Source organism: Pholcus phalangioides, unplaced genomic scaffold (assembly GCF_987345545.1).
Source record: "Pholcus phalangioides strain wild (caught in Gottingen) unplaced genomic scaffold, Ppha-v1.0 ptg000017l_1, whole genome shotgun sequence".
In the NCBI taxonomy this organism is placed as follows: domain Eukaryota; kingdom Metazoa; phylum Arthropoda; class Arachnida; order Araneae; family Pholcidae; genus Pholcus; species Pholcus phalangioides.
In genome coordinates this window covers 38,279,339-38,302,431 of record NW_028301610.1, presented here as the reverse complement: position 1 = coordinate 38,302,431, position 23,093 = coordinate 38,279,339, and the positions used below count along the sequence as shown (strand labels likewise).

Genomic DNA, 23,093 nt, shown 5'->3' with positions numbered 1-23,093 from the left:
AGTGGATTTATTCAATTAAATATAATCTTTATGATGATTACTTTGCCATTTTCTATGAGCTAAATAAAGTAATGAGTTGGTGCTACTCAAAAATGGAATCTAAAATGCATGCCACGTGGTTTACGGGTATGCCCAATCTTGAATGAAAGGTGGACATTTATTCAGCAGATGTTCATCTCTATATCCTTTAGATTTATTTTAAAGGGATTTGTCTATTCAAAATTGAAGGGTTATTTGCATCTATTTCATAGATTGTGTGAACTCTGTAATAATAAACTTCATCAGTGAAGAGAATACTAGAGAATATCAAATATGGTTTGACATTAAAATGCCAGGGATTCTGAATGGGTGAGTGATTTGATTGAAAATCTGAAATCTGTTTAGGAAATTAAACCCAAGTAGAGTCTGAATAAATTCTATAAAATATATTTTTGAATTTTTGAAATACCACGACGTCCAGATTGTCAAAAATAAATCATAAGGAAATGATCAGTCGGTTCAAAAAATATACGTATTCGTAAGAATACACACACACACAGTAAAACAGTGGAAACTTAAATTTTTCTCGTATTACTTGAGGTAGAGATAAATTTATTGCGATCGCTCTGCTTTTTATCAATATCAGCGTAAAATCAAGTTTTCTTTGATTTGAGCATTTGGCAGTGCTTTCCATTTACATTAACAGCTGTACCGCTTGGTAAGCAGAACAGCTTTTGATTAAAATGAATCAATTATTTATATATTTATTTAAGTTGATTGTATCATGACTGTGTTTCTGTACGCTAATGAGCAACAACTATGACGAGAAACTGTTTTTATATCACCTATAACAGTACAATATTTAGTAGGGACTAGTACTGATACCGTCGTATTAGTATTATTTAAGAAAGCCAGTTTTTGGTTGTAGCAACTTCCTAAATTTCAGAGATTAAAGTTATTTTACTGGCATGCATAAGATGAGTGCAAAGAAACCAACTTTCACATTCCAATTACAATTTTCCACACCACGGTCATTTATTACACTCTAATGTTATAATTCTAATATCAATCAAACTTTAATCAATATCGAATACGGTAATACCTCGGCTAACGAACACCTCGGCTTACGAATATTTTGCTCACGAAGATTTTTTCGACGTTTTTCTGCTTCGGCTAAAGAATACTTTTTTAGATATAGATGCATGAGATTAAGATGAAACAATCACACGTTGCGAGCGAAATTCTCATGCCAATCAACATGAATCCAATGAGTAACTGTTACTTGATGCATGTGTGTGTGTGTGTATAAGAGCTGACTATATAACTATAGCGCACTAACTCACACTTTTTTTCACTATAGTTTACGTACTTCGACTGCATAGCGTGCACAGTGTAAAATAAAAAAAGATATATTCATTATCTCATCTTCCTAAAAATTCTCCTTCATCCAATTGTGAAGTTGTTTATCTCAGTCTTCAGTCAGTATTTGTATTTTTTTACAGTGCTTCTCAGTGTTTTATGAAACTTATCTTCAAATTTTTTGTTGTTTGTGGAACGAATTAAACGATTTTCCGTAGACACCTATGGAAAATCGCGTTTCGGCTAACGAAGAATTCGGCTAGCGAATGCGATTCCGGAACGAATTATCTTCGTTAGGTGAGGTACCATTCGGTAGATCTATAGAAAAAACCCAACACTTGGTATTTTTTCAATGTCAATGCATTTTTGAAATCAATAACAATACTCTAATAGATTTGTTTTTTCAAGTAACGTAAGTGTGATTGCAAGGAAAAAACTTTCTGGAATGCGGTAAAAACAACCAATCCCAGAGAAAATGCATCTAAAGATATAGTCCAATGCTCTACCACAGAAGAGAAATCTAATTTTAACATATAACTGTAATTTTATTTGCACCTGTAGACGAAAAAACTATAGTAGGGTTTTTTTTCATATTCAGTCGAACTTGGTTAATTCGAAGTCTAAAGTCACTGGAAAAAAATTTAAATTATCCAATTAATCTATCCTAGATCTGTAAAATGACTACAAATCAAATTGCAACTTCATCATCAACATTCACATAGTATAATAATTATCAATTATTAAAATTTAATCATCAGCTACGAAATTTTAATAATTTATAATTGTAATATGATTTATATCTTAACTGCTATATTATTTCACTGTTCTGCAGTCAGCATCACTGTGGAATTTCTTGGCCATGTCCAAAGCCAGATTTATGGAAACAGTTCATGATCATCCGTCACGAAACTGTTTCCCAAAAATTTTGCTTATCATTCTTATGATTTCAAGGAAATATACTTTCATTAACGTTTTTTTCTCAATCTGATCTTTCTGATACTTTCCATACTCTTTTAACGACAAAAGGATTCAGATTTTGAATATTACATTCTGATCTATAGGTTTTCTTGATGCACTCCAACTGACTACTGTTGAAACGAGCTTTAAATTTTCAAAAAAAGAGTAGAGAAAAACACAATTTTCCAATTTTATTATTGAGTCTAAAAAATTGTTGTTTAATAACTCTTCATCGAGAAGAGCAAAGTCCAATCTAAATTTGCTCATACAAAAATCCAGATTTTTTCCCCTCCGACATCAAATTATCCAAAAAGTTCGAATTAAACAAGAAATTACAACATTAAATCGTATATAAAACTCAAGGAGAGCTCGTAAATGTTCTAATCATCCGAAATTCGAATCAACCGAGTCCTACTGTATATATAATATCATTCATACACTGAGAAATAGAAGAAGCGACCCTTAATAAATCAGAAGGTTATCAGACAGAAAAACAACGTCGGCGCAATGCTAGTCCACCATATGTTCAGCATATAAGTAGATTTATGATAGTAGGCCAGTTATACATCGGTTGAGGCTTAACAAATGACCGAGATCTCCCAATGAGAAAAGACAACCGAACTGTGATCGTGTAAACGATTACGACATGGTGTTTTTTTCTTCCCTTCATATAACAATGGCAACGTCTTTAAATAACCAACCATCTTCTCCTACCTCCACTAAATAAATCTAGATCTCACGTACGAATGCCCCTTCCTAAATCGTCGAAACAGGAATAACGTTCTCTTTTTTTTTGTGCTTCTTTGCCGCTTTGATTCATCTTCAGTGTGTGTGTGTTAGTGTGTGTGTATGTGTGTGTGTTATTCTCCCACAAATCTCGATCAATAAAGAGCCGAAAGGAAAATGAAAGAAGAAGATACCGGCGCTTTTTTGAATGAGGGGGAAAAAAGCCTTCTTCCTATGTATATATAAAAGGTTTTGAATCCAAAATCATTACCACGGAACATTGGTTTCTCTAAAGAACTAATTACCACCATTTTAAATTTAAATTCAATTATTTTGATCGCATATTATCAGTCACACATCGTCGATCACAAATGAAAAGCCGTCGTATAGAGTTTTAGTTCTGAAGATTATTGTTTTGAACGTCGGATTTTTCCTGATATCTCAAATTAAGATAAGCCATCGAATGTTAAAGATGATTTCTTTTCAAATGTGATGTTATGCGGGGTAAATCAAAATTATTATTATTATTATTTGAAAGAATTTATAGTTATACAGGGCGATTTCATAATCACCCCTTGTCGCATTTTACTTTCGAACCGTCGATCCTAGAGGCATATTTCCAATTGGAAAAAGTATCCAAATATGAGTAACGTGTAGAACTCAGATACGTCATTCATGCTGCAAAGAGTTGTATAGTTAGTGAAATATATGAAAATTAACTTTTTATACGGACACCCTGTCCTCAAAAACCAAATTAGAGTTTTTGCGCTGTCTCTCTTCTGAAGCCAACAAAAAACATTCCACGTTTCTAAGTGAGGTATTTGAGTTCAGAATCTGAGAAAAGTGGAAAAAGAACAGCGTACATTAACGAACAACGCATCTTCCCAACTTTTCTCCGATTTTGAATTCAAATATCTCAGTGAATGCTGCACTTGGAAACGTGGATTTTTTTTTTTTTTGTTGGCCTCGGGAGATATTAGGCAGCGACTTTTTAATTGAGTTCTTGAGGACAGGGTGGCAGTATAAAAAGTTAATTTATGTTTTAATTATTACATAATCCACATAGCAGCATGAGTGATTTATCTGAGTTCTACACGTTGTTCAGATACTTTTTCCAATTGAAAGTATACTTCTAGGATCAACGGTTCACCAGTAAAATGCGGCACAAGAGGAATTATCGAATCGCCCTGTATATTAATGTGATCTTCCCCATTATGGTCTGTTCGATTTTTGATTTCATACTGAAATACACTATTTTCGTAAAAGGAATATATTTATTTAAATTTATGTGATATGCAAATCAAAAATTTCAGAAAACACGAATTGAAAATCGCAGACTTAATCGTGTACGTGCTGGTAAATTTATCTGCTATCAAACAGTTTTTGGTCGGCTTCAGTGCTCTCAATATAACAACGATGTATAAATTTATCCACTGATTTATTTACTAGACTTCATGGAATAGAAAAGTGACGAGAATTGCTGATGAAAAAAATATACATATCCGTTGCATAGACGTTCGGGGTGGACAGGGACCTCTTATCCACCCCACCAAGGCGGTCAAATTTTTAAATATTTCTGAACATTCTTGTGAAAAAAATTAAAATATCGAAAGAAAATACCTTTATATATATATATGCTATTTTCAATAAATTTTCTGTTAATTTAAATGCTTTTTTAAGGTTAGTAACTCAAAATTTCTCTGTAAAGATTCCTTGTTCCCTCTTCAAAGGTCGATCTTGCATGCGCTCCTGAGCCGTTGGTCTTGAAGTTAGATAACCCATTGTTCCCCAAGGTGTTATATATAGTATGTCTTTCTCGAAGAAATCCTTGGCTTGCGTGAGCGAAAATTCCTCCGGTGTTCTTCACCTCAGCGTTTGAAGCAGACTACTACTCTTTAGATGTGTGCTCTTTTTGGGGAGGGGGGTGTGTGACATGGAAGTCATAGAATCATAGGTCCGGACTATAAGGTGTATGTTCCAGTATTTCTCAGTGAAATTTGAAGAAAATAATGTTTGCTGGGACGCATGCGGTAGGTAGTAGGTTCAGTATTTTTCATCATCATGAAAAATACTGAAAATTTGATCCCAACGTTCCGATGTATTTGTTTTTTTACAGCACGATGCACACGTTGTGATGTCTTAAAGTCCGCCTGGCCGTAGATGGTTGCTTCGTGTTCAAACAATTGAATCAGCGGTGATTCTGAATTAAGTGGAAGTCGTGGAACTTGACAATCAAAAGGCTCGCTCTGTTTCTTATGGTGGACCCCTCCCTTCAAGCATCACGCTGTCAGGGTGACGTGATGCACGCTTATAACATCACCGATGTACTTACACCCGTTGTGCAAAGAACACCACATCGGTTTCTGTAGAATATGCTGCGTATATTTGCGCCATCCCCATCACATTTTCGTTCGATCACACTCAATATATCCATCATCTACATATAAACGCAATTTTGATAAATGATTTTTCTCGCATGGAGCTACCGTAGATCGAAAGATCAAATTTCTCATTTAATGATGATGTTGACTAGCTCAAAATTATAGATAATACAGATAATATTCCTACACATTATTTGAAGTATATAAATTCTATGATAGGAATTGTTTGTAAGAGTATCTATATATATCTTCAACTTTTGCATAATTACTTTGGAAATAATGAAGATGTTTGTGCATTAAAAAGGTTCAGTCTCGTTGCAGCAAATTAAAAATTGAGAACAATTCAGAACGGACTGGCTAAAGCAGTATTATTGTATCCTTAAATGCCTATTCAGTCGTTTGAGCTATTAGAAACTGAAGTGGCATAGTTACAAATATCATCTTGCTATACTTACACATGAATTGACTGTATAGTGAGACTTGGACAAAATTCAACTACTAACAGCCCTCTTCAAGTCCATTTTATATGAATAGAGAATAACAAATACTTTTACGGACACATGATAAAGCGTCAAACGGATCATTCGGACAGAAAAACGACTTGATATGTTCGCATTGTGCCAACTACATTCACATTCAGCGAGATTTTTTTTATTCTATGATATGCTTCTGAACCATTTTGGACCAAGTTTATTTTTGTAGATCAAAATTCGCGAGAGGAATAAGAGAAGAAAGAGAGAGCAAAAACAAGAATAAAATCACTTAACCCACAATCTAAACTGCTTAACTGCTTGGCTAGATTATCCGGCGAAATCTGGACATTTTCCAGATAGTAACTCTGTTGACTACGCTAATCGTTTATTTCTCCACCCTTTGCCCTCTTCCCGTGAAGTTCAACAGTTGAAAATTTTCTTTTCATACTTCGGCTACTATTAAAGGAACTTTGGTATGGCTCATAAGAAAGACTCTCGAGTCTCTTTATGGAACCATGTCACGTCTTTTATGGTGACATTATTCTCTGTTACATGTCTCTTTTATTTACCTCGATCACATCATTTTCAATTTTCGCTTCTGTCTCTCCAGTCTTCGAAAATAACCATGTGTGTGCGGTTGTTTTTTTTTACCTCTTGCCGCTAGAACGATCAAATATCTCGGAAAAGTTTGGATCCATTCACACACATTCAAGGTTTTTGTACCGTAAAAATATGTTCTAGTGAGCTTGAAGGGGAAACAGATTAAACAACAATTAATTCTTACGAAATCTTTCGTTTCATGAGAAAATAATTTCTGTTTTAAGAATCGAATTAATCCTAAAGATTTGAATTATTTCGAATTAGTCCTTAAGATTTTTAATCGCCAATATATCTCGGTGAATTTCTATCCAAATATTACGAATTTCTTTTACAACAATTAACAGAGCTGTAAATTTTACAAATTGTCATTTTTATAATTGGAGGCTGCATGAAACTTTTCCCCTATCATCACTTTACTGAATTTCTCTTTTGTTTAGTTATTTGAATGTTTCTTATTTATCCAATTTCAGACTCGACTGTAGAATTTTTTTATATTTTTCGACCGTCTTTTTTCATGAAACACCCTGTATATATTTAGAATCCGGGTTTAAACTCAGAGAAGTTACCAGATACTTTATAGCGTTTTTTTAATGGTTTTTATAAACCAAGAAAATTGTTTGCCAAGTACTAAACCTGTTTTCTTAGCTACCATAGATACGTATAACCTGACAAAACCCCAACTGGCGTAATGCCAGGAGCAATTGAACTCTATATAGGCTGTCACAAATTGTTTGTAATAACAGATATCTCTGCAACCGTTTATTTTGGAGAGAGAGGCTCACTTTCAATTCCAAAAAGTTTTCAAATGACGTGGTTACTTAAAATCTCAAAATTTGTTTAAGGGGTCGTACACATGAAAAATAAAGAGATCAACATTTTATACAGTGTCCCTGCGTGCTAAAACTTCCGATTATTGAAAAGATCGCGCTCTCAAAAGTCATTTGCAAGAAATTTCATATTTCTAATACGCAATATTTATCGAGATATTAAACATATAAAGTCATCATACTTTGGTAACTTATCACACTGTGTTGGCAAGTTTTCATTGCCTGTTCACAATAAATATTTTTGGAAACATTTATTGTGAACTACTATTTAGGAAATTACAGAATTTTTGCAACTATGAATTTAGTTTACGTTTCGCAATTTCCGAGCACATGCTCGATCATTGGCGAAAAATGCTGAAAATTTCAAAGTCAAATATCTCCGATAATATTGAATTCAAAAATATGCAATTTTTTTGTAAATGACTTAGCCGCATTTACATTTCACTAATTGGAAGTTTTAGCTCACAGGGTCGACACGAAAAGTTAGTTTTGCTATTTTTTTATATATATATATGACCTCCTTGGGAAATTTAGGGCATTTCGAGTAACATTTGAAAACTTTTTGTAATTAAAAGTATGCATCTAAAGTCAACGTTTGAAGAGATATCCACCATGCAAACAATTTGGGGGAAACACCCTTTTCATCCCTTTCAGACCCTGTTGCAACAAATGTTTGGGTTGGTTTATCTCACTGTAAAATTTTTTCTTTTGACCACCGGGAGTTAAGCCATGACTTGAAAAGGATTGTGCAAGTTTTGGGTTAAAAATAACGTGAATATGAACTTTGTGGGCTTTCATCAGAGGGCAGCACTTAGGCCAGTCTTCACTAAAAGCTACTACGAGCGAAAGCAAGTCGCGTCTTACGCATACACGCGACTTGTTCCCGACTTGTTATCGCTCTTAGTAGCTTCTAGTGGACGACCGGCATTAAAGTTGAACTTTCAGGGGGTTATTGAGATGTCTTCCACGAGAAAGTGCCTCCGGGAAAAGTGTGATTTATTGCATAAAATTTAGCAATGAAATTCTGGAAAAAATTGCATGATAATATGAATATACCCTTTTCTTGCATCATCTTGGCTGAAAAATTTTGAACGAAATGAATCATTCGGAATATAATAATAGTTTTCATTGTAGCAAACGTGTTTCACCCAAGAATTTGATAATGATACTGAAAATCAACAATTTACTTTTCGCCAGCTTGATGCGAAATGCAGATACTGTGTTTTGCATGTTCAGAGATTAAAGAAATATATTCTGTGGCTTTTTGTATTATACAACATCATGTTTTGCAGTGCAATTCTTCAATTGTTGCTTCTTCAAATCTCTCAAACACATGATCGAAAAATACAGAAATGCTTCACAGTCTATTAATTTTTTCCATTTAGCTCATCTAATCTAGAGAACGAATATGCTTCACAAAAAATAATAATAATAATTAAATATTTGAAAAAATAACGATTTTTGCTGACATTTATGTTTTTAATGCATTTTTTTGAGTATCAGAAATGCAAAAACATTTTTAAAATTCCAAAAAAAAGTCAATACTCTATTCTGAAATTGATATTAGGGACTTGAGAGAGAGATAAATATAAAATACTGGAATAGAACGACAGCTGGAAATTTTTTAACTTGAAAAATTGCCACTCAAATATATCTGTTATTTTTCTCAAACAGTTCTATTTAGACAGACGTCTAGAACAGTGTTTTCCTGTTCTAGAAACGTTTCGGTGTGACATGCCACACCGGTGTTTCGTGAGGTGAGAGGGTCGTAGGTTTGCCATGAAAAATTCTATAGGACAAAAAAACTGAAGTCCAAAACATGAGGTCAAATAATATAACAGTAAGTGTAAAAACCTAATATGATACCTTTATGAGATCAGTGCATTAAGTATTTAAGTGAAAATGCAAAATTCCAAGTAATATCTCATCAAAACGCATAAGCAATACAGATGGATGGCCTAACTTATAGCATTCAGTAAATTTTTTTTCAAAGATTATCGTAGCATATCTTTTACTTTATCAATCATTCTAACCGACAACGACGGGAGAAATTTTTTTCGATTTCATTTACAATTGCTTCAAATTTGTTAATTTATCCAGGGATTCTAAATATCGATGAAAAAAGCGGCAACATTTATCAGTTCGTAACTTCACATTTGTGCATAGTCGATAACTTGTATCTGGCTCACGAGACTGAGCCCGAATATATTTGCCACCAACTCCATAATATCTATAGAAATATTGGGTTTCTGAGCCCCCTTCCTCAATATGTTCAATAACGTTACACCTATGCATTTGCGCGAATAAATTTTTTGTTTTATTCGCACTATGCAACAATATTAAATATAAAAGCCGATCATAGCTTAGGATACTTGGAAGAAAACTTAACACTATGCACATCCAAAATTCGACTTTGCAGAAAAAGGTTTGTACGAAAGCTTCAAGCTCAGATATCTAATTAAGCTCAGTTTCAGAAAAACGTAATTGTCTTTTAATTACAAATAAAACTTTTAATTGCGTTAAAGTGTTTATATTATTATTAATTTTCATTCAATCATTAAATTAGTACTTTTTAAAAAAATCTTAATTTCAGTGTGCCGAGGAAGATCACCTATAGGTTCAAGCGTGCCGCGAAATAGAAAATTTGAAAAACATTGGTCTAGAACGTTGATATAAAAGTTTAAACAGTTAATAAATATTGTTAAACTAATTTTACGGACAATTCATGCCGACGAGTTAACGGCTTTAATTTCAAACGTATTCAAAGTTTGTTTAGTATCAGTCCATAGCGTGACTTCCATTCGATATATGCGGTGGGTGTTATTTCGAACGAGAACTATTTTAGGATTGTGTAACGGGAAATAGGAGATTTTGACAAACAACGACGAAAACTACTTCCTCGTGTGATGTGTGTTTGGGTACTTGTGAAATTTTAAACTAATATAATTCCGAAACTCTCGTTGTATTTTCGACTGATTTATAACCGAACGCCCATTCGTATTACCTCAACGTTCACCTTCGAATTTCATCGCTCTTTGACTAATTTGGAATTCCGTTTCGAAACAAATTACCCATTTTCCGTATTTAATAGGGCGTTTGAAATTTCGATCATATTATTTATGCGAGATAAAAGCCGAATAAAAACCTTTTCCCTGGTATGTGATTACGGTACTGAAAGACCTCCGATAATTTGACTATCCCTACTTTGTGATATTTCTGGAATTCGTGGTTCATTTCTGTGTTATACGACTTGTCCTTGGGTCTAGTTTAACCGTCGTGTTGATCGCCTGAGTCAAGACTGATCTCTTGATCCCCCTTATAAACCTTAGCAGTCTTTGAGATTTCGCCGGGATTATTAATCTTCACGATGGAGTGATGGTTATACTTAGCTAAAACTTTGAGCAAATATATTTTAGGAAGTGAATTGTTGTCGTTGAGAAGAGAAATCCATCTTCATAACGTGACATAATATCACCTCACGCTAGTCTGAGATCTTGCCAATTTGTTAACTGTTTTCTATTTGAAACGTCAGCTAGTTTTCAAGCGGGATCTAGCGTTACTGATTTATCAGTGTCTTTGTATGATCAAATATTCTTCAAGGCAGCTGAATATTTTGCTTATACATTGCTGAGTTTGTTGGTCAAAAATAAATCCCGGAACATTATACAGTCCACGCCGCTTTATGCGGTCACATCGGGACTTGGGGTTTCTGTAAATAATAATCGAACGATAACTATATCCGAAAAGTTCCGTTTGCAAGTACGGTGACCATACATCCCGTTTGGTCGAATGGACTTCGTGTTTTACGGGTGTTGGTGAAACGGGACAACTGTTTTTGTTTCCACATAATTGATTGCAAAATTTTCAATCGTCCAATTTTTTTTTAAAATTCTAAAACGGGACTTCTTTTGTTTAGCTAAAATGCTGCATTCATTTTATTCAGCCATTGTGAGGCATTAGAATGAAACTGTCTAGTGTGTATTAGGAATCTTGATACTTTTTAGAATTTATGGTACGTTCCATACATTTCCTTGAGAAAGTCTCTCGGAAAAAGAAATTTCAATCTGGTCATCTGAAAGAAACTCATCAAGAAAAAGGCTTTTTTGTCATACATTTACCTCCTACATAGCCTTGCAGCGTGATAACGATAACTTACAGGGAAAAAAATAAGTTTGGTTAAACTTTAGCTTCAAAATGCGCAAAAAAGCTTTCGACGGAAAAAAACGATAACATTATCCGAACTCCTGATAACTATAAACAATTTTTTCCCCATATGTTATGATATCGGTGTATTCCGTTCTTTGCAAAAAAGTGGCAACATTACCCGAATGATCCATCTGTAGTCATTATCCATGTCTACAGTAAGTGGCGATGACTGTAATTACTGAGAAGGTGAGATAACTCTTTTTATTTTTGGTCTACGTGAACCGTATTCCTCCCCGCAAAAGCCGGCATGCCGGGAAATTCGAGTCAGATTCCAGAAAATTCTTAAATATCTATACAGAAGTCAATCGATTGAAAATTCGCCGATTTGAACCTCATGTGGTCTCTGCATTTTAGGATTCTTTCTGTTTATGAACCACGTTGGAGATTTTCGAATTTCATGTTCGCTTTTGCTACCATAAACCTTGGTTTATTACAAATTCCAAACGCTAAGCATATTCGTTTTCGTAGATTAGATGAGCTATGTGGAAAAAATTAGTAGACTGCGAAGTATTTTTGTATTTAAGATTTGAAAAAGCAGAGCAAAAATTGAAGAATTGCACTGTAAAACACGATGTTATAGTACAAAAGCGGCAGCATATATTTCTCCTATCTCTGAACATGCAAAACACACAGTATCTGCATTTCGTATCAGGATGGCGATAATTAGGTTACAGCGAAAAGTAAAAATGCTTGGTTTTCAGTACCATTATCAAATTCTAGGACAAACCACGTTCTGTTACAGTGAAATCTATTATTATATTAAGATTTGCGCGTTTATTCTGCTTTTAAATAGATTGATATCGGTGTTCTGAATGTATCATGTGATCATCATTGAACCTCACTTTTCCTCTGGCATGCCGGGAATGAACCACGCTCCGACATTAGCCTCTTTCTAGTCAGGGTTCGAATTCGAGCTACACAGCTAACTTCACGCTTTTCAAGCGCTTCAGTTGTGCAGTGGTAAGATGTTCGTCTACCACCACAAGGGTTGCTGTCGGGTTCGATCCTGGAGATAGAACGTGGATAACAAGTTCTTTCCCTAAACTGACCCGAGGCTACCACCGATAGATGGCGCCTTCATTTCCGACCCGTCTCGATTGGTAGTAAATTGCAGTAAGGCGATATGACCAGAGTTGGTGTGCAGTGAAGTGGACTCCAACATTCAAAAAAAGCTGGTGTCCTCCGATTTTTTCGGCATGCCGGCTAATGGGCGGGAATGCGGTAGATGGGAAACTAAAGTACCGGTCGAAAAAAAATTGTACTGCAGCAATATTTGAGTAAAAAAAAGTCATTTTTGATGGCGTTTTTTTACAAAAAGTAGTGGAAATTATTTCTCTTCTTAACGTTTATGCAGTAAGTCGCGCATATTGGAATCGTTATGGTCTGTCTTCAGGCACTGATGGATCAGAGTTTTCGAAGGCTAATGGATGATGGAATTTTCGTCCTTGGGTAAATGAAAGTCAAAGATTCATTAACATTAGACTTCCAGGCTATACGATGCTCAATAACTTTTTTGGGGCCCATTTCGTCGTAGAGACGAAAAGGAAGAAGCCACCATATGTACGACTTTTTTTATTTTCGCATAACCGACAACACCCTAATCATAATGATTTGAAAGGTTTGCGAAATTTCCATGGGAATGGACATTGAACGAGCGAAGCTCTCTCTAATGGTCAAGTGATTGTTCGCGTGGTGTGACCTACTTTTAAGAAATTAGCCAAACAACCGAATATCAGTCGTGCGCGTCAATTGCAATAGAAAAATGCTCCAGAGCGTGAACATTCTCTTATGTACTCGGCGTTGGGTTTGCTTGAAATCCGTCCGGAAATTTGAGTCCGGAATCGTACCGGGGGACCACGAATCACCGAGTGAAAACGGCTGATGCTCCTCAAGATATTCTCCGCGGTGATACTGTTATTTCCTAATAACTGATCAGTATTTCGAAAGTAAAAGTTACGTGGATCAATGTAATTTCCATGATGAAGTTTGGTTCGTTTTCCCCCAAATTTATTTCTGTATCGCTCGACCGGTGATGAGCAAACGGCGCCGTTAACGATCTGAACGAAGTAATGTCGCCTTTTCTGTGCTAAACTAAGGTCGTTCTTTTCCTCTTCTCCGCAATCAACAGAAACGTTGCTCGAAAAACTGATTATGAAGTCTAGTAACGTAGAACTTCCCAAACCAATATTCGAAATTCCCGACATTGATTAAGGTTTGTTTTTAAGACTCGCAAATCATCCCCAACGTCTCCAAGCATCGAGTCTTCGATAGATTATGTAATTTCAAAATCGTGACGTCGATTTCCATCTCGATTATTGATTTCTCCAAAAAGAGGGTCTTCACATGTGAAGGTTTGTCTCTTGCATCGATTTTTCTTCGAAGATTTATCTAGCTTATAGAGTTCTAGAAAGTTCTCTGCGTTTCACACACTTTCACACACACACACATACACAACTTTTTTTTTTCGTATTTTCTATTGATTTTTATCCGTACTTTATCATTGAATATCCTTGAGCAACACTTTTCAGTATTGTAAATGAAATACAGATTCGGATATTCAACAACGATGGAAATATTCTCTCTGTACTCTGTACTAGGGTTACTGAATGCATAGCAAATTTATATTTCTTAATTTTGAATAGACAATAATAAAATGTCCTCTAATTGATGAGCCTATCTTAAGGTGTTTTTCCTTGGAGATTTAGTGAAATTTCTATAAACTAAGTATATACTAATAGTAGTAATTAAATCTTACATTTTATTCAACATTCCATTGGCTCCACTAGTTGGCTCATCAAAATAGGTATTATGTGATTTCTCTGTTTTGTGGAGTTCATTGTGCCATAATTTAATAAGTATCGTGTCGGAAGATTTTTTTGGAACGCCTGGAGAAATCTCAAGTACATGACTTATCAATACTCAGAATAATGCTAACAGCTAACAATAATTTAATCCTGATCTCTAGGTTATGTTAAGTCAAAAAAGTCTTCTGTAAAGACGGAATTTAGGCTTTATTTTCCCACTAAGGAGGCATAATCGGTTTTAGTGGGTTGACAGCTCAGGGTAGGCTCAGACCTTCTCCAGAAGCCTCGTCCATTCCAGTTTTCAAATCCTTATCAATTCAATCGACCCGACTTAATGAAAAATATTCCTTTGGTTTGCTTCTCCAATAGCTTGATTAAATACAATTTTGCGTATTTTAATTATTAAACATTCTTGACATATGGCCAGTGAATTTCGTTTTATGTATCTTGATGCAATTGGCTGTGTCAGATTGAAATAATTCATGATAAAGCTCCTTATTATATATATATAGAGAGAGAGAGATCTTCTCTCTCTCTCTCTTTTCCATATTTAATTTTTATTTTAATGCTAATCAAGATGGCTCGAAGTATCTTCTTGCCAGAAAATCAATCATAATATAAATTTTAAATTCAGATTTTATATTTTTCTATAAATTACCCCAAATCCAGATTTTGTAGAGCTAAAATAAAGTTATTCACATAGAAATAATATTTATTTCTGGCATCTCTGACTTGAAAATTTGTATGTTGTTATAAAATAGAATTGACATCCGTTAGAAAGCTCATTAAAACCTCGGTTATGTGCGTTGGAGCTTATACGGAAGTCAAACAAACGCCCTATGGGTATTACCCGACGTAAAATCCTCAATAAAAGCGCGACACAGAAGCGACTAAGAGAATGACTAATTCTTTTTTATTCGTGACACGGAAGCTGTTGTGAAACGGAAATCGTTCATCATTAGCAATAACTGCGCAAATGCATGCTAATTTCGAAGAGTAATAACCCACCTGAGTACCAACAAGTCTCACATAGTTTTCTTTTTATCAGTTTGGTCAGGAAAACGTGATTCATAAAAAAACAGTCAATGTTTCAATGAATATCATGACGTGCTGCTCCATGTATGTGATTAAAGATGGCGAGTGACTATTCTTCAATATTTCCTATAGTCTTCATGACTCTCTCATGATGTTGTTTTCTCCGCATCATAAGCAGAGAAACATATTTCAAAATAACGTGTTTTCAGTCATTTTTCTTTCATGAAAACTAGGTGGACCAGATCGACTGAATAATTGTTGAATAAAAATTGTTATAATAAATTAAATAATAAACAATTAAATAAATTTTTATCAAAATTCCTCCACACTGAGGCAGAGGTGAACGGATTTTATATAAAATCCCGTGTTTTTCAGTCGTTTTTCCTTCAAATGAATGCTAGATGCACGAGAAATAAATAAGCAATTTTATTAGATCATTTTAGATCAAACTGTTATAATAAATTGAATAATAAACAATTGATACAATAAACAATTACATAGGAATTTAATAAACAAAAACTTAATGAAGTGTTGTTTTTTCTGCAATATAATCATTGAGGCAGAGAAACGGATTTGAGAATCTCCTGTTTCTTTTAGTCATTTTTTCCACATGGAAGACACTATAGATGGAAAGATTAAAATTTAAAATACGATTCGAATAATTGTTGATCAAACTATTATAATAAATTAAATGATAAACAAATTAATAGACATATTATAAGCAATTAAATAATTTTCATTAAGGTGTTTTCTCTACGTAATAGAAGTTACGGCAGAGAAACCCATTTTAAAATTTTGTGTTTTTCGGTCATTTTTTCAATCACATGAAAGCTAGATGGACTAGAATGAAATTTTAAATGTGATTTGAATGAGCGTTGCTCAAGCTGTTGTAATAAACAATTTAATAAGCATTTAAATAATTTTTCATTAAAATGTTGTTTTCTCTACATTTTACTCTTTACGGCAGAGAAACCGATTTTAAAATGTGATTGCGAGGAATTATTCATTCACATAAAATCAAAATGATTTACAGACAACTTTTTAAAATATAAACCATGATTCTGATTAAACTCACAAACTGTAGCTACAGTCCTTGATGTCTTATTTCTCTATCCATCGATAAAGCTACCCAAGCCATTTTCAGCTACTGATGCAGCATCTTCTGTATCTGTAATATTTCTGGCATCAATTCATTCGCGACGTGACTGTATCATTAAACAATATTTTCTTTCCGATTAAAATTTGAAAAGATCGAGCGTCAACTCCTCAAATATCCATGATGAATGTGTATTGCTTCTGTCGATGACACGAGATTTTCAGATATTGGATTTTCGATTACAGGGATTTTATCACCCTGACCACACTCATATATCTGCACTTAACACATAAAAGATGATTTTTTTTTTCAGTGTCCACGGTGGTACAGTACCACATTACAGAACTTACATCCATCATGTGACTTGTAAAAACGTCCATATCGTGAACGCCACAAACTTTGTCTAGCCGGTGAGACAAAAGAAAATGCGAGAAATATTTCTATAGGAAATTCTTTAGTTGCTTTTCGGGATGGATATAAGGAAGGTTCATGGTAGGAAAAGGGCGTTTTAGAAAACATAGAATTTATTTCTCTTGCCCAACTTTCCTTTTAAAGGAAACCCAAAACTGGTAAATGCCAACAGAACAAAAGGATGCTGGCAGGAAGCCACGGCAAAGTGGAATGACAAATTGGATTTGTCACAGAGGACAATATTTTTACTTCTTACTCCTTCCATGTTCCATTCTATCTTCTCCTTCCTTTTTGCTCCTTCTCACTAGATGCAGAGTGCTGGAGCAAAATAAAATAAAAAATAAATGCGCCAGGGAGGAATAAAACACTTTATATCATGCAAGTGACTTTGCAATAAAAGTCAGCATCAACATTCTTTTTTTATTACGCAAACATACGAAATGTATGTGTACTAAAAAAAAACGCATATCCATTAAAATTCTTCCAAGTCCCTACTCAGTAACTTCAATTATGGTGGTTCAAGATGGAACCATGAAGAATGAATAGAGCAAAACCGAATTACACACTTTTGTGTGAATAGCTATTCGTTCATGAACAGTTATATACTCTTTTTTTTATTATTATTATTGATAAGAAAGGATTTGCCGTAAACACATTAACACCACTCCGTAAACTCCTCGAATATTTTCTTTGTGTTGGAAAATAAGTTCTATACTTTTTATTAAGAACATTTTTTATGGGACAAAAATTAAAATTTACAACTGGAAATGAATGGTGTAGTGAATTCTCTCTCAACTACAGCGAGATAAATATTAGGGGTGATTGATGTTATTCTGTTACGTTCAGACTTTTTCTTGTGAATTCTTAGCTACAACTGATGGTTTAGCCATGAAAAAATGAGAAAATATACAAAGTGTGTACACCAAATGTAGCTATTCAATGAAGATTTTGAGCATTGTAGGATGATTTATCAGAATATACAACGACAATATACGCTAATATGAAGTAGAGGAATGCTTCATGTCTTTGAAATTTGTAAAAATAGAGTTCTGATGTACCAAAATTTTCATCAGAAACTTAAAGAATAGAGTATATGATAAACTTCTTTCATGGTCCAAAACATTCTGCAATATCACGTCAACTTTCTCATAAAGACTCATTAAACTTTTTTTAACACAGACGTAAATTTTTTGCTCCAGAAATTTTAATTGAAATATATGTATCTATCCACACACATTATATATAACAATTTATCAAATATACATGCATATTACGGCTGATAAAATACCTACCAATATTTGCAACTAAAAAAACACAAAAAATCTTACTTCGTGAAGTGAAAGAATTTAAATGATGATTTATTTAATTTGATGCAATTTAGTCTCTCAAAACATAAAATATGAACAGCATTTGAAAGGGGCGCCACTACAGATTTGTTCTATATAATTAAAATCATACGTAAGTTTATACAACCAAGTATTATGCTGAAATAAATCTATTCCAGCAAACAGTAAAACGATATAATTAAGAATATATAATTCTATACACAGCAAAGTATTACGCTGAAATACGTATATTTCGGCCAAAAAATAAAATCAAATAGTTAATCTATATAATTAAAAGCATATAATTTTATACACAGACAAGTTTTGTGCTAAAATAAATCGTAACAATGTACTTTTAAGAGTACTGTTTCATAATTACTCATTTAAGGACGATATATATTTGCTGTGTTCATCCAAATACACACCAGTTCATAAAGCAGAGGTTCTTAAACTTCCCCGTTCTTAAGAATATAATATTCATTATATACAGTAAAAATCATAAATCGTATATAATTGTTTTCGTTTTCTCATCAAAGCTCACTGATCCCTCGAAATCTTTCCACGGACTTCTGGCTGAGAACCCCTGCTGTTAAGCGTTGAAAACAAACGTCGTTAGCAATATTCGTAGTGACTAATGTGGGGCTTTTTCATCATGAAGTCTAATATTGCCGTGAATTAACTTTTGAGGATTTACAGGCGTATTTCAATCACTTACGTGTGTGCGTATCTTAATCATAAATGTACGTGTAAGTCACGCCCTATTGTCAAATACCAAAATTTTGTTAATAACAATATTAATCTGAAGGGGATTAGATAAAAAAAATATATGCTTATACTAATAATTGGCTGTACGCAAACATCGCGTCCGAGACTACATATTCATTAACATCAAGCGCTGTACGCTAAATTTTCACGCTGTACTGCATAATGATATTTTTGTATTAGACTATGAAGTTAAAATACCGAGAAAGAAAAAAAAAGACATCAAAAGACGCATAAAACCGAAGAAAAAACCCCGTCAATTAAGAAGGAGCTCTTAATTATAATGGCATCCAATAACATGTGCCAGCGGGCTTTATATTCCATTAATAATGCTCGGAAAAGCCTTTCAACGAAAATATCTGTAAGGGCACCTTTAGTAAAGAATGAACACGAGTAATAATAATAAAAAAATGAAGTAATGAATAAAAAAAAAGGTCATTCGAAGAGACTTAATGAAGTTAAAAGCCGGAGAAAATGTTTTGTCCAAAGGATTTGAACTCGGATGGCTTTTAAGCGAAACTCCTCTCTCTCTCTCTCTCTCTATGGCACCCGATCCATAACGAGCTTTGACGGCACTAGATAAAAATAAAATAAATAAAGGGAATCATAACGATGTTTATGGAGTGACGTCGTCATCCATAACTCGCTGCCGGTTGCTTATTTATTATGGCAGGACGACGACATGCCATTACTTTCCAAGAAATTAAAGCCATTTCTGGAAACGCCATCGACATAGGCGGTGTGGTTAGTCTTACCTACACCGATGTGTTCGTGCATATAGTACAGTACATAGAATTCAAATCGAGTTATTCTCGAGAAATAAGGGAAGTCGACTCTGTGTAAACTGTTATGAAATTCTGTTTTGAATAAAATAGCAAAAGTTTAGTATTATTAAATGATTCGCGAATACTATTTTTTTTTTCTAAGCCCCTACGTGTTGGTTTCTCCCGACAGTTTTTGAACTGGATTAAGAGTTTTTTTTGATGTTTGTGAATAAACCCCTTATATTCTGTAGGTTAAAATGATTATTAAATTTTTTTTGAAGGATTTACAGACTGAAAATTTAAAAGAAGTTTTATAATTTAAGAATATATAAATATAATAGCAATAACACAAACGCGCATGCGTGTTTCATTCTTTCCGAAATTTAGATTAAACGTACACAATATCCGGTATTTTTATAATTTTCTTCACTATTATCAACCATGAAATTTTCTTGAATATGTTTTTAGTTGCAGCTGATTCCCCTAATCATAAACACAGTATTAATTACTTGTTTTGTGAAATTTAATAACAATTAATTCGAAGTTTTTAAGATCATAAAAACACAGGTGGTGGTTAGATTCACCAACACCGATGTATTCGTGTATACAGGGTGATTCTAAATTTGTTCACAAACTTTAAGAGTTGACATAAGACTCCTAAACAAGCATTTTTGGTCACAGAATGTGGGGTCGAATCGCAATAGCAGAGGCTGTAGAGGGTGTTTTTAAAAAGTGCACAACAGCACTACAACAAAAGCACAAATATATTTTTCTGACAGATTTATACAAATGCAAAATATAAATACAATGGCCGCAACAGACGAAATGTCCAACGAGGGAGCTGAAAAAAAGATGCCCTTAAAAATATGGATGTCGAATGTATAACTAAACTATATCAAAAATACAGCAACCTAATAAGAGCAATAAGAACCAAATAATTACGATGAAATATAAATATACATATGGCCCATAAAAGATTATGGCTGTCTCATCCAAGTTATCCAATCTTCTCAATTAACCCCAATATGTCTATCGTATTTCTTTTTAAACGTGTCAATCGTGTTTAGAATTCACGACCCCCGGAGGTAAGGTATTACGTTTATTCACAACCCTTTGGAGAAAAGCTCCCTCCGACACACCACAACCTAGAATTATCCTTTACTAATCGATACTGGTGTCCCTTTGGAGAAGCTGTTGATTTGGTGCAATACGTGCAATCAACCATTCGAGGGTGCAGGGGGTATTGTAATGTGATAGGCCTTCTCATGGTGCAACCTGATTAACACAAATTCTACCACAAGTCATCATACCGCTTGGTGATTGTTTGGCTCAGCATAACCTTGATGGTCCCTGCATCAATCCAATCCGAAGGTTCCAATGCACCATCGAATGGTTGATAGCACATATCGCACCAAATCCGTCGGAAAAATATGAGAATATGAAAAATAGTATACAATTTAAGGATATATAAATTTGATATCAATAACGCAAAAGCGCATGCGTGTTTCAATCTTTTCAAAATTTTAATTAAACACACACACAATATCTGATATATATAAAAAAGAATTATTATTATTAATCATAAAGTCTTAGTTGCAGCTGATGCCATTATCATAAATTCATTATTAGTTAGTAGTTTCTTAAAATTTAATAAGAAATAAATTCAAAATTTTGAGGTCATAAAAACACAAGTGGTGGTTAGCCTTACCTATATACCGATGTATTTCGCAAAAATATATAAGCATTCGAATCTAAACTAAGAATCTAATCTAATCTAAAGAAAACTCGACTGTAAACTGTGTTATGAAATTCTGTTTTCAATGAAATAACAAAAGTGTAATAAATACAATATTATTAAATGATTCGCGGACCATTTTTTCTAAGCCCTTGCGTGTTGGTTTTTCCCGACAATTTTTGAACTGGATTTAGAATTTTTCTTGATGTTTGTGAATAAACCCGTTATATTCTTTGCGTGGAATCTTTTAAATCTTCTTTTAACGGCAAGCGAGAGACCGGGGTTCGAGTCCCCGTGGGGGCAGTGATGAATTTTCTTCCTTGCAATCTTCATCTCCACAAATAACCAGTCTTTCGATGGTGCCTAGATATGTTGTAAAGTTGATTTCTCAATGGAACACTTTCCTACCTACCTTTACACTTGCTGAAAATTGGAAGAAAGCCTTCTTAATTAAAAAAGATATGGCATTTTATCGAACTCGACTCTGTGTAAACTGTTAAGAAATTCTGTTTTGAATAAAATAACTAAAGTGTAATATTATTACGCAAATTATTCGCGAAGATCTAGAAAAGATAGTGTTCCTACATAGTGTTCCCTTCCCGATAGTAGACCCTACGTGTTGGTTTCTCCCGACAATTTTTGAACTGGATTTAGAGTTTTTCTTGATGTTTGTGATCAAACCCGTTATATTCTGTTCGTGGAAAAAATTTTATTACATCTTTTGAAGAATTTAGAGACCGAAAAGAAATTTTAAAGCAGTTTATAATTTAAGAATATATAAATTTAATATCAATAACACAAACATGATTCATTCTTTTCAATATTTAGATTAAAAAAATTAGCACAAACAATATCCGATATATTTAATTTTGATAATTATCATTACTATATTATTAACCATAAAATTTGTCTTGAAGGTTTTTAGTTGCAGCTGATTCCATTATCATAAACTCATTACTAGTTACTAGTTTCTTAAATTTTAAAAAGAAATAAATACGAGAAATCTTGAGATCATAAAATTTCGATAATATATAATTTTTCGATTTTTTGTGGAATTTTTAATACTTTCTGCTAAAAAAAAGTATTCGGAAGTTATTTAAAATTGACCAAAAAAGTTTTATATTGAACGCAGAAGCCGTAATACAACTTCATAACATCGTTAAACACAGCTGTTTCTCGCAGACGTTTCTTTTCCCGAAAGACTAGATATATTTATACATAGCAAAAAGGAAATTAAATATTCTAATGAAGCGATAGAGATCGTCTATTTATTATCATAATTCATATATTGCCGACATTAAGTATAATTTTTTTTTCCTTTTCTTTATGTCGTTGATTTCGTCTTGTTGCAACCCTTTCCTAGCTTTGGGACGAGAAACGTGGCGGTAGTTGGCAATGTAAATCATCGCCAAAACTATTGGGGGTTGCTCTCTTTCCAGTGAAAAAGTGACAACTTCGGCCTAAAGGTAGGCCTTCCATTTCTTATGCCGGTGTATGTCCTTTACGGGGGCCGAGAAAAGTAATGATCGTTCATAATGTCTTCCAAATCAGCATGCAAGGCTTATTTCTCAAAATTCCCTTTTGGGAACAAAAGGGAAGAGGTATCGAAACTCAGTCACGGGTCCAGACTGTAGAGTGGGTGTTCTAGTACAT

The 23,093-nt window shown here is 33.8% G+C and overlaps 1 protein-coding gene across 7 annotated transcripts in view; it reads left to right on the top strand.

The window, feature by feature from the left end:
- The window catches only part of LOC149073001 (RIMS-binding protein 2-like), a 240,323-nt gene that overhangs the window by 1,348 nt on the left and 215,882 nt on the right, over positions 1–23,093 (top strand). The gene's annotated exons all lie outside the window — the stretch shown is intronic.